Below are 14,003 nucleotides of genomic sequence, written 5' to 3'. Positions count from 1 at the left end.
GTCTTGTAGCAGTTGATGAATCCACATAATTTTCATGGTTGTAGAAGTCATGACTCGATATTCTGCTTCAGTGGATAATAGAGACACTTTCTGTTATTTCTTACATCTCTATGAGATCAGGGATTCACCTAAAAAAATACAAAAGCCTATGATGGAGTGACGATTATTTGGGTCACCTCCCCAATCAGAGTCAGTATATGTAATTAAATTTAACTCAGAAGATGAGGAAAGAAAATCTCCTTTATTTAAGGTTGCCCTTATGTATCTGACAATTCGGAGAACGGCGCCCATATAGACGAATGTAGGGGCATGTTGGAATTGGCTTGTAGTGTGTACGACATGCGAGATGTCTGGTCTTGTGATGCTAAGATACATTAGAGTCCCCACAAGTTGCCGGTAGGGAGTAGGATCCTCCAAAGGAATCCCATCATTGATCTTCATTTTTTATCCCACAATTTCAGGGGTCTCACAGATTTTATCGTCAGAAATACCTGATCTGTCAAGAATCTCACACGCAAGTTTAGTTTGAGACAAGAAATAGCCTCTATAAGTGTAGGCTACCTCTATACCAAGAAAATATGTCAAATACCCCAAGTCTGACATTTCAAACCTTTCTTTTAACGTGGTTTTAATACTTTTGATGTCATTTATACCACTACCTGTTATCAACATGTCATCAACATACAACAGTAAAATTATAATTCCTGCATTAGACTTTTTAACAAATAGAGCAGTGCCAGTGTAGCATGAAGTAAAACCTTCTTGAATCATAACTTTATTAAATTGATCATAACAAGCCTTAGGGGCTTGTTTTAAACCATAGAGCGCTTTTTGCAAACGAAGGACTTTTCCCTTCGGAACGTCCATGCCAGGAGGAGCATCCATGTAAACTTCTTCATTAAGATCCCCATTTAAAAAAGCATTTTTAACATTCATTTGGTAAATATTTTATTTTTTAATAGATGCAATGGTGATCAAACATCTTACAGTAACCATCCTAGCAACGAGGGCAAAGGTTTCTTCGTAATCAATACCGCATTCTTGACTATATCCTTTTGCGATAATGCGAGTTTTATATCTTTCAAGAGTGCCATCACTCTTGGTTTTGACTTTAAAAATCCATCTACATCCTATTGATTTCTTTTCTTTTGGAAGATATTGAAAGATCCAAGTTTTGGCTTTATTGAGGGCTCTAAATTCATTATCCATGGCGTCCCTCCATTCTATCATTTTCTTAGCTTCTTCAAAATTTCTGGGCTCTTGATATGAGTGAATGGCACTAAGACATGCTTTATGTTTTGGAGAAAATGACTCATAGGATAAAATCTAGAAGGATTTTTTTTAGATCTTTCGGTTCTTCGAGAGTGGTTGGAAGGTTCACTAGGGTCACTATACTTCTCTAATGCACTTCTAAAGGTGCTTTTATCTCTATGTGTATAGGTAATTGGTTCAACTATTATTTTTTCTTCATGTTGGATGGGTTGTGGAATACTTTCACTTATGTCCTCATCCTCATTTAATTTATCATCGCTAAAAAAATCCTCGTTCCTAGATAATAAATCAAACAAGAAAGAGTAATCGGCATTATCTTCATGAGTTTTATGTTCTTCAAAACCACTCATATTTTTTAAAAATATTACGTTTCTTGAAACATATAGTTTGTCATTTTTAATATCATAACACCTAAATCCTTTTTGTGTTTCGAAATATCCCAAAAATGTACAAGGTATAGCTTTAGGAGATAGTTTATCATTCTTGTCAGTAAGAACAAAATATTTACAACAAAAAATTCTTAGTCTATTGTAGTCTGGTTCTTTTTATACAAGGTTTCAAAAGGGGATATTTGATTTAAATTTTTGGATGGAAGTCGATTTATGAGATAAATCGATGTAAGAGCCGCTTCGGCCCAAAATCGTTTTGAAATTTTTTGAGAAATGAGTAAGGTCCTTGTAGTTTCTATTATATGTCTATGTTTTAGTTCGGCTAATCCATTTTGTTGAGATGTTTTTGGGCAAGACCTTTGATGAACAATTTCATTATTTTCAATGTAACTTTTGAAATCATTTGAAAGATATTCTCCCTCGGAATCGGTTCTAAAAATTTATAATTTACTATTGAATTGATTTTGTATCATCATATGAAAAACCTTAAAGGTAGAGAAGACCTCATGTTTATGTTTGAAGAAGTAAATCCAACTATATCTTGAGAAATCATCAACATAAATAACATAATATGAAAAACCTCTCTTAGACACTATAGGTGCCGGTCCCCATACATCCGAATGCATAATTTCAAAAGGCTTAGGTGAAAACATAGTTCATTGTCCAAAAGGTAAGCTTCTCATTTTACCAAGAATACAATCATTACAATTGAAATTGTCTTTACATAAAGTTTTAGCAAAATGTAAATAAGAGAGCTTGGTAATATTTGGATGCTCAAGGCGTTTATGCCAAACATTTATATCTTTATGTTGGGCAATATTACAAAAAGATTGTTTTGAAATTTGAAGAAATTTCATAAAGTATAGATCTTTCTTCCTAGAGCCTTCTCCAATCAACTTCTCGGACCGGCGATCCTGTATCCAACATTTATTTGATGAGAACTTGATATCACACCCATGATCCGATAGTTGAGAGACAAAGCAAATTTAAATTTAGTTTTGGGATAAATCTAACTTTAGGAATAAAAAAATCTTGTCTTTTAAAATCTCTAATTTCTTTTATTTCAAGAGAAGCCAATATTTAGAAAGAGCAAAAATATTTGGAGTCATATGAAAGGATGCACTCGAGTCTAAGAGCCAAAGAGTCTTACCGGGAGGAGAGAAGGTGGTCATGGTGGCTCCGAAAATGGATCCCTTGAGGAGCGGTTGAAGAGCTTTCATGATTTGAATTAGAGACAAAGTAGCATTGTTGGAAGTTGAAGGTTCTTCCTCCTTGGTCAGTTGGAAAGTTGTAGACATGGCCACCATCTTTTTCTATTTAGGATATACCGGTTTAATGTATCCCAATTTTTTGCAAAAGTGGCATATGATCTTACTATAATCTCTTCTTCCATAATGCCCACCATTTTCTCTTCCTCCTTGATTTTTGTTGAAGTGAGGGGGTTTATATGTTTTGACATTATTCTCCAGTCTTGAGACGGCATAAGCACCCTCATCCTTAGAAGGAACGGCCAACACACTTAGATTGGTTTTATTCATCCTCAATCTAGTTTCTTCTCCACTTAGTTTGGTAAGCATATCTACTAATGGAGGAGAAAAAAAAGAAGACAAAAGAGAGGACCTAGTTTGTTCGAACTCGGGTCTAAGCCCATTTAAAAAGTTGAAGAAGTGATCCTCTTCTAATTGTTTGGCTCTCAATTCAATTGCCTCTCCACTCCATTTAGGTTCTTGGAGAGCAAGTTCATCCCAAATCGTAGATAACTTAGCAAAATACTCTCTAATGGACATTTCACCTTGTTGAAGAGTTAACACCTTCTTTTGGAGATAATATTTATGGGACAAATCTCTTGAAGTATACATTCTTTCATGATACTCCCATACTTGAAAAGCTTTCTTGAATTTCAAAATATTAGCATTTATTTTTGTCTCAACGAAAGAAAAGAACCATGAAAGAATTTTGTAGTTCTCCATCTCCCATTCTTCATGCCTTTTGTTGTATTCTTCAAAGGCTTGTTCTCTCTCTTCACCATTGAGAACTTTGATTTCACCCCTCACCATAATGGTGATCTTAGGTTCGGGTTCCAGAATGGTTCCTTTGACATATCCCCAAAGACATTTCCCTTTAATGTGAGCATCCATATTTCCGGCCCAAACATGGTAGTTGGAGCCATTTAATTTAAAACCAAGTGAAAAATGACTTTTTTCACCCATTAGAGAGGGAAGAGTGGAGAAAAATATGTACCACAAAAGAACTTTTAAATCTTACTTGTCGTAAAATCCTTCCAAAATAATGAAGGAAGAGAAGCCCCCATGCCTTTCACCAAGAAACTAAAGGCACGCTTATCAAGGCACTTACAAATATGAAGAATCACACGATCTTTAATCTTCAACTTTTCTTTGATACCATGTAAAAATATCTCAAAAGAGATAATGTGCAAAGCAAGCACCACCTCCACAATAGAATATGTGCACAAAGGCACAAGAACACTTAGAATAAAAAGTACTCAAGGTACAAATGAAGAACACAAATGCCAAAATATAAAGAATTTTATTGAACAATTATAACGCCCCAAATATTTAACTCAAAATTTTTTGGAATAAATTTTTTTTTCTAAAATCACAACAAAAATATTTTATTTATCTCTCAGTCAAATAATTTGGGCAGGTTACAAGTGATAGCACACACTTAATAACATTAGGCGAATTAAAATCTTGCCTTGAAATTTTACAAGTCATAAATGACAAATTTAATAAATTTATTACAGTCAGAGTTCCTCAGGACATCCAAAGAAGATATGGTCTCATGGCTCGTCCGCACGATGACTGCAATTGTCCATCTTTATTTCCAAAGAACATAAATAGTAAACTTCTCGAAGTATTTATTCATTCTAGTTGCTATATAAAATTCCTCGCCATTCATCCTGACTTGGCATTGTGATTGTTGTTGCCACTACTAGTGAAACTGACCTTCTCTGGTTACTCACTCTCTGTCAGAGTGTTTTCTTCTTCAACCTCAAATATATTCAGATATATTTCATTTGGGTAGCTTGTGAATGGCTTGAGGTATTCCTTTTATGTGCTTGTGCTCCTCGATCTTAGGTAGCACCTTCCACCTCCATAGTTATATTACCCGGAAGGAGTTCGTCTCTTACATGTGCATTGTGTGAATCCACCAAGTTTGAGGCTTTAATGGCGAGGTCATTCACCATGATTTTCTTCTTCGAGTCGGCCTTCTTCCTACGACACTCTTGAATGAAGTGACCTACCTTGTTGCAGTAAAAACAGACACTTGTGTCTCGAAGGCATACTTGTTCCTTATGATGGTACTTCGAACAAATTTTTCTGCATGTTCTCGTTGTCCGCATTTAAAACACTTGCCCGTATAGAGAGGTCAAACTCTGAGAAAATGAGTCTTTTGGCACCGTCGACACATTTGTTGGATGTGTGGGTGTAGCGCTTTCCTTTTCTAAGAAATCACGCAGCTGTAATTTGTGTCTTCTGTATCACTGTTGTAAGGAAGAGAAGAGAGGAGGTAGCTATGAGAAGCATGATTCTTAATCAATAAGAATCGTACCCTATTCCTTGATATATATATATACTACACTGATTGGATCGGGTCTGAGGGTCCAAATCTAGACCCGTATGTACATATACACTCTTAATAGTCTCCCTCAAGTTGTGCATGGTTTCGTACCATGGACAACTTGTTCTTCAAAAACCAAAAGTGGACGATGGTAAGTCCCTTAGTAAACAAATCCGCCACTTGATCAGCTGTGGGAACATAAACTAGCTCAACTTCTCTATCTTCGATCTTTTGCCGAGTGAAGTGTTGATCAATCTCTATATGTTTGGTACGATTGTGATGAATGAGATTGAAAGCAATTTGTATGGCACTTTGATTACCACAAAGGAGATTGGTAGGCATAATAGATTCTTCAATCTCAGTCAAAAGATGTCTCAGCCATGTAGCCTCTGTTGTAGCGGCTGCCATGGATCAGTACTCAGCTTCTGTACTGGATCGTGCAACTGCACGTTGTTTCTTGCTACTCCACGCTATCAAGTTCCCATCCAAAAAAACACAAAATCCAAAAATTAATCGCCTGCCATTTGGATCTCCAGCCCAATCTGCATCTGTGTAAACATCTAATCGATGTCGCTCCCCTTTGGACTTGGACTGATGATAAACTAGACCATCTCCAAGAGTGCCTTTTAAATATCGAAGAATTATTTTAACAACATTCATATGCTCTGTTCGTGGATCATGCATGAATTGTGACACTTGGTTCAGTGCATACACAATGTCTGGTCTGGTAAAGGTGAGGTATTGAAGCATTCCAACGAGACTACGATATTGCTTGGAGTCTTTATATGATTCTCCATCTTGAGAGTTGAGCTTGTGGTTTAATACACTAGGAGTGGATAGTGGTTTACAATCTGTCATGCCTGCCTTTTTCCAACAGATCCAAGGTATATTTGTGTTGGGTTAATTAAAGAGATCCATTCTGTCTATCCACTTCAACTCCCAAGAATTAACATAAGACTCCCAAATCTTTCATCTTAAACTGTCGACTCAGTAAGTCCTTCGTCGCTTTTATGTGTTCATCTGAATTCTCAGTAATAATAATGTCATCCACATATATAAGAATCAAGGTGTGTACCTGACGATCACAGAAAATAAACAATAAATGATTGAGGTGAGAACGAATAAAACAGTATCGCTGATTTTAAAGGGAAAACTGTCAAACCATGAACGAGAAGCCTGCTTTAACCCATAGATGGCTCTTTGTAGTTTGCAAACATGTGTGCTTGGGCTATATTCTGCATAACCAGAGAGTTGCTCTATATACACCTCTTCTTTCAGGCTACCATGCAGAAATGCATTTTTTACATCAAGTTGATTAAGAGTCCATCCATACTGAACCGACAAAGACAAAATTAGTCGAATAGTTCCCATCTTGACCAGAGGACTAAAAGTCTCATCATAATCTTGCCCATATTCTTGAGTGAAACCTTTTGCCACCAACCTTGCCTTGTAGCATTCAATAGATCCATCTGGTTTATACTTTATTTTATAGACCCATTTAGACCCTACAACATTTTTGACAGATGGTCTCGGAACAATCTCCCAAGTCCCACACTCATGTAAGGCTTTCATTTCCTCATTCATGGCTTTAACCCATTTGAGTGACATAGATGCTTGTAAAAAACTAATAGGTTCATCTTGTTTTTCAATCTGGGAGATGAACAACTGCAAGTTTGTAGAGAAGTTGTTATAACTAACCCATCTTTCAATAGGATGATGAATCCTCTCAGGCCTTCTAGGGTGCACATCGGTTTGCTAAGCATTGTTTTTATTTCGCCGTACATAGACAGCCCCTTGAAACTTGGTAATATCTGAAGCGGTAGACATAGTATTTTGCATGGTCGGCGTCTCTTCCCTTTGTGTATACACATCAGGTTTATTTTGTTCAGTCGATATTGTATGACACGAGGGATCATCGTGGGTAGCCATTTGATCAAACACCTCAGCAGCAAGCCATGGCTGATAACCTTCATCATTCACGTTGTGTTCTTCTACCCTTCCTGGGCTCTCAGTATGAGTCTCATCAAACACAACATTCCATGAGATTTTGATGTGATTAGTAGTGGAATCGTAGCTTTGTATTGATCAGCATAACCAACAAACTTACACTTACATGCCTTGTTTTGGAACTTGTCACGTTGGGAACTGTCAATATGAACATAACATATGCAACCAAACACTCGCAATTCATTATAATCAATGTCAGTCCCAAAGAGTGTAAAATAAGGAGATTGATTCACAAGTAATTTCATTGGCAGTCGATTTATGATATACACAGCAAAATGAAAAGCTTTTGTCCACAAGCTTAATGGGACGTGAGTGCCATGTATCATGCTCAATGCACTTTCAACAATGTGTCGGTGTTTTCTTTCAGTCACACCATTTTGTTGCGGTGTGTGCAGGCAAGATATTCAATGACTTATTCCTTTATTCAAGAAAAATTGAGTAAATTCCTTTAATAGATACTCTCCCCCACCATCACATTGGAAATGTTGGATTTGAGATGAGAACTGATTATAAACTAAGGCACAAAATGAGCAAAAAAGCTTGAACACTTCAGAATTGTGTTTCATAAAGTAGATCCAAGTATATTTGGAATAACTGTCGATAAAAGTGACATAATAGCGACTGCCCGATAAAGAAGATTGCGGGGCAGGTCCCCAAACATCAGAATAGACAATTTCAAATGGCACAGAAGCTCTTTGATTTATTGAGTAAAATGGAAGAGCATGACTCTTACATAAATGACAACTGAAACAAAGGGAAATATCAGACTCAATACTCAAACTGGACTGTGGAACAAGTCCACTAGACACAAGTTTCTCAATGAATGAACGATTACGATGACCCAAACGACGATGCCAAATTTCTGACTTATTACACTGAGACAGACTAAAACAATCTTTAAATGACACTGGTTGAACTGGCTGTGGATTTATTGGAGCAGCACGAGCAGAAAGAGACTCCTTGAGGACATATATATTTCCTTGTCGCTCTCCTTCAACGAGTGTCTTCTTCGTGAGAAGATCCTTGACACATACAAAAGAAAGAGTAAATTCAACACAAAAATTAGTATCGTCGACAAGTTTAGAAACAGAAATAATATTTTTAACAATACTGGGTGAGTGCTAAACATCAGATAAAAGAAGTGAAGAATTGGGGAGTGAAAGAGAAATATTTCCAACATGGGATATAGGGTGGAGGGCACCATCTCCAGTTTTAATAATAAATTTACCACGATAAGGAATGGGTTGTGAAATCTTACCAACGTCACATGTCACATGTGCAGCAGCCCCAGAGTCAATGTACCAAGTCCCCTGCTCAGTTTGCTTGAAACTTAACTCAGAAAGGGCAGAGATCAAGAGGTTCTTCACATTCTCCTTTTCATCCCTTGCTTGTCCTCTAGTGGAAGGCCCAACACCACCAAATTTGTCTCTATTTTTCGAATTATGCCAGTAATTTGCCTTAATGTGCACCTTTTTATTACACTGAAAACACGTTGGTATCTGTCTAGAAGATTGGTTAGCTGGGAATGAGTTGGGTGACATGTTAGGCATGGGAAGTAACCCACGACCTCCTTGATTACCTCTTCCATGTCCTCGTCCACCACGAAAGCCTCCATGGCCACGTCTTGCCACCATGCCTGTGACAAGGACCTCATGATTGCTGGAATTGAAAGTCAACTCCTCACCTCTAATAGTAACTTCATACTACGGGAGTTTCACGTGCAAATCATCAAAGTTAGGCAATGAAGGAAGGCATAAAAGCGAGGTGACCAACATGTGATAGTCAGATCTAAGACCATTCAATGCTTGTTGAACTTTCTCTTTGTCTGGAATAACACATCCCACCATCGCTAATTGATTTGTGAAGCTCTTGACTTTGTTCATGTATTTTGTAACCGATAAATTCTCTTTCTTTAAGAGTTGAAACTCTCTCTTTAAATGAAAAATCCTAGCCTCAAAAATCTGTGAATAAGTCTGCGCTAGTATCTCCCATAGTTCTTTAGCTGAACATTCATCTGGAATGACCACTAATACCTCTTGAGAAAGTGTAGAGGTAATGTAAGCCATAATCGCCTGATCTTTTCTTTTCCATGCTGTAAATTCTGGATTATGAACTAGTTTATTAGAAACCTCCCCTTTATCATCTTGCTCTTCCTGCAGGAGGGACTCGGAAGGGGCATGAATTATTCCATCGAGGTGACCATAGAGGTCCAAACTATGAATAAAAGGCAAAATTTGCCTCTTCCAGGTCAAGAAATTAGAGGTATGCCATTTCTCAGATATGAGTTGACCAAGAAAACTAGATGGAAGTGATGAGGAATCCATGAAAAAAAATAAATGAACGAGTTGACTAAAAGGAAGAAGGAGAAAACACGAGTTGATGAAAAAGAAAGAATGGATTAAGAGAAAAAACTTTGGTTCAATTCCTTAACAATTCATTGACCCAGCAACACAAGTCTGTCCGTCCACTTTTTTTTTTTAACAGTCGTGTTGTAGGTCTTCAGACAGACTTGGCAGAAGTCGTGATGTTGGAAGTTTGAAAGTCTTAGAAATGGAACGATTGCAAGTCGAATATAAAAAAAATCAACTCGTGATGTAGGTAAGAAAAAGAACAAGTATGGTTTAATCTGAAAAAGAACAGATGTAAAACGAGAGCAGAAGAGGGTAGAAGAATAATCAGAATTTACAAAACTGATCGGATATGATCAGATTCAATTTTGACGTTGGAAAGAGGGGAAAATCGATTTGCCGCAAGCAGATCTGATTCAATCTGCCTTTAGACGATAAGATCTAATCAGAATGATCAGATCCGACTAAGAGAAGAGATTTGGGTGGCAATCCAGATTAAAAAAAATAAGATCAAATAACGGGGCCTGTGTCATTATCGGAAAGGGAAAAACCTTTTGAAGAAAAAGAAAAAAAAGAACAAATTTGATCAGGCATGATCAGATTCAGATTGACGTCGAGAGAGAAAGAATGGCTGAAAGGAAAATGACCCAATACGATCAAATCAGAAATTTTTTTTTTGAGAAATAAAAAAAAGGAATCTGATTTAGAACAAGAGAGAAAAGGGAGGAAACTGACCTGATCGTTAGGCTTCAACCTGCTCTGATACCATCTATGAAATCATGCACCTGTAATTTGTGTCTTCTGTATCACTGCTGTAAGGAATGGAAGAGAGGAGGTAGCCACGAGAAGCACGATTCTTAATCAATAAGAATCGTGCCCTATTCCTTGATATATATATAATACAGTGATCGAATTGGGTCTGAGGGTCCAAATCTGGACCCGTATGTACATATACACTCTTAATATCTTTGTTGTTGGCGGTTCTGGTAGCCTTCCTTACACCTTTGCTTCTGTCCAACCAGTACAAAACTTTTTTCCCTGAAAGCCTTTTTATACGTTCTCCTTCGACCGCCACATCTTTTTGTGTGGTTATTCCCCTGCAACAATTGTTGCAGTTCGTTCCTTAAGACTTGTATAGTGGATGTTTGTCGTATCACGATCCTAGATAAGTCGTTCAGTGAATCCAAGAGATCGTCACACCTAGCTTTTCAAGCCATCTAGTCGAGCAAACAAACTATCATAAGTTTTTAGATCTATCCCGACCACAACGTAAGTTTAAGAGTGTTCCTAGCAATATATCTAGGTTCTCGATATTCATGTAATAATTTATTTGATTTTTTTTAAGCAATAGAAGCAATTTAATTCAAATACTATATACGTACAGAGCTCTTGCAGGGTCGCTGGAAGGTCATGAACCATATATTCTTGTCCTGCTCTAATATCATAATTGTAACGCCCCAAATATTTAACTCAAAAAAATTTGGAATAAATTTTTTTTTCTAAAACCACAGCGGAAATGTTTTATTTATCTCTCAGTCAAATAATTAGGGTGGGTTACAAGTGATAGCACAAACTTAATAACATTAGGCGAATTAAAATCTTGCCTTGAAATTTTACAAGTCATAAAAATGCCAAAGACACAAGAACACTTAGAATAAAAAGTACTCGAGGTACAAATGAAGAACACAAATGCCAAAATGTAAAGAATTTTATTGAACAATTGGAGAACAATGCTCCAAGCATTGAATACATTTATGAGGGGGGTTCACCCCTATTTATACTAATGAGGGACCCTTGGAGGGGCTCCCACTAGACGTTGGAGCCCCTCCAACGAGGTCCAACGTCTAGTGTTGGACCCCCTCCAAGAGTTGACTAAGTCAACAAGAAGGAAAAGAAAAAGAAGAAAAAGGAAAAAGGAAAAGAAGAGAAAGAGAAAAGAAAAAGGAAAAAATATACAAACATATTCACTAATGTGAATATGCGCAAAAAGAGGAAAATACTGAAACACCCTTAGAGGTTACATGATGTGAAATATATATATACAAAAAATAGAGATACAATTTAACAGGGCTTTCTCACCATTGTTGACCCGGCTGCTAGGCCCGAATCAGAGGGTTGTGTAGGTCATTGCTGAAACCACCCAAGAGAAGGAAAGGCACGAAAAATGGGTCTTCAAAGTTGCGTACGACGTAGGGTGAACCTTAACCCAACAAGCCTTTGCGAGTCTCAGGGATGAAAGTAGCGGTCTCCAAGAGCAACATGTACGCAGACAGTGTCTACCATGGGCTCACAATCACATAAAGAGCATAGAGATAATAAGGTGAGCAAAGAGAGGAGAAGGGAGGACACACACATGAAAGCGATCAATTCATTGAGCGTGGAGAGTGTTGCAGATCGAGCTTGTATGCACTATTAGGCACATTGGTGAAAGAGGTCACCCGGTGTTTGGAGTGAGATGTGTATACAGAGTCGGTGTGGATGGACGTTGTCGTGTGGAGTGGGTGTTGTGAAACAACATTTTTGGCACACGCAGTCATGCGGGTGATAAAAGGGCACTCAATGTTCAAATAGATGATGGGTGTTTGACAAGAGTGTATGGTGTTGCGAGAGTTGGAATATGGCAAGGGTAGTGTGAAGCACCATCGAGTGGGGAATGCATCTGGCGTAGTAGTGGGCAGTATGCATTGAGCTATCATTGATGTGCAGTGGTAGCATGCCATGCAATGGGTGACGGTATTGACATTGTTGTGATTATATGTGGCGACACAAACGTGGTGTGTGGGTCAGCATTGTGTGGGCCAGCAGATTAGAAGATGTCTTTAGAGATTTGGTTAAGTACCTCTTAACTCAGGATAAGACATTCCATGCGTAGCGTTTGGTAGGCATGGGGGTGCGTGCAAGTTAGGTTTAATTTTCCCAGGGATTACATTAGGTGGTGATCCCAATTGTGCATGGTGGCATTGGGTCAGGCAAGTGAGGACCTAGGCATCAATGAGTGATCTGGGTATTGTTGCTCACTAAGACATATATCTATCAACTGACCACAAGGTTGGGGGGCGGCAATGACCTTTCGTCAGTTGTAAAGTACTTGTAGGTCTTCTGAGTGACGCTTTCAGGAAACCACATAAAAGCCTTGGTGGTGCGACGTTGCTGTTGAATTTGGGTTGTTGGTTCGGAGGGGCATGAGCGTCGTCTACTCTTCAAAACTCGAACAATAATTTCTTTCGCACATTCGTGAAGAGTATTGTGGTGCCATGCATAGGATGGTGTCCGGAACCATGGCTTGGGCTAGGTCGCTGCACATGAGGTGGTGAGTAGGGCCAAACATTCATTTATGCAGCCACACATGAGGTGATGTGTAGTGCCAATGATCATTTGGTAGTCGCACATGGGGTGATGTGCAGGGCCTAGGGGCGTTAGGCCGGTCAGGTTGGGTATGCTTGGCGCCGCATGGGCTCGTGAAAAATGAGTTCGGCATTCCTTCGGGAATAATGGGCAGCTGAACTCCCTGTTTGTGTAACTTTTGATATGATTATTTTCTTAGAATGACTCTTCCCATGTAATGTGGATGCCCATATAGGTACATAGTACAAGATACATCCAACTGGTTTCCATATATGTACAAGATGGGAGAAGAAACAATTATGTATGAGAAAAAAAAGGATAAAAAGATATAAGTAGGGAAGAAGAAAAGAGTAAAGACCTACATTTTGATCCCCATTATTTTGTAATGCTAAATTTTTAGAGACGTGACCAATGGGCATTATCATGTTTGATTGAAGTTTATGGTTGACTTCATTGCCTTTAACCATAGAAATCATGAGCACATGAAAACCTCATATAAGATAGGCAGTATGTCAGTCCTTTTTGTTGGTTTCTCCGACTGCCCTGATGTTTTGAACCTGAAATTTGCAGGTTCCAGTATTATTTCGAGGAATTGGTCATTCTTTAAATGTGGCTAATGGTCATGTAAGTACTTTAAAGTTTATGGTATTTTGCTTCTGGATGCTATGTTGCAGAAAAACTAGTTTATTGTTATGATGCCTTTCATATTCTTAAAGTTCTTTCTGCATCACCTTCAGCATACTCTTTGAATCCTACGATCAACTTATCAAGTTGTCCTATTTTAACAGGGTCTGCTATTTCTTTGGTTTTTGTTGTGCAGGTATGTATTTCCATGTTTTGAATGTGGTATTATGGTATTCTTTCAAATTTTTGTGCAGTCCAGTGGTTCTTTCATACAAAGATTGAGCTTATTAGCATTTGATTGTCTTTGCTTTATCTTGTACCCTAGATTGCTTGGCACCCTATCCTTTCTTATATTGCTTCTATCTTTCAATTTTCATAAAGTTTTCATTACCGATGGTTTTCATAAAAGATAAAAAAGCAAAACATTGTTAGCATT

The 14,003-nt window shown here is 37.9% G+C and overlaps 1 pseudogene; it reads left to right on the top strand.

Annotated features, from left to right (window-relative positions):
• The window catches only part of LOC149835217 (dolichyl-diphosphooligosaccharide--protein glycosyltransferase 48 kDa subunit-like), a 32,060-nt pseudogene that overhangs the window by 2,799 nt on the left and 15,258 nt on the right, over positions 1–14,003 (top strand).

Source organism: Nuphar pumila, chromosome 6 (genome assembly GCF_984573655.1).
Source record: "Nuphar pumila chromosome 6, dmNupPumi1.hap1.1, whole genome shotgun sequence".
Taxonomy (NCBI): Eukaryota; Viridiplantae; Streptophyta; class Magnoliopsida; order Nymphaeales; family Nymphaeaceae; genus Nuphar; species Nuphar pumila.
Note: the sequence above shows the minus strand (reverse complement) of the source record. Positions and strands in the feature narration are given on the sequence as shown.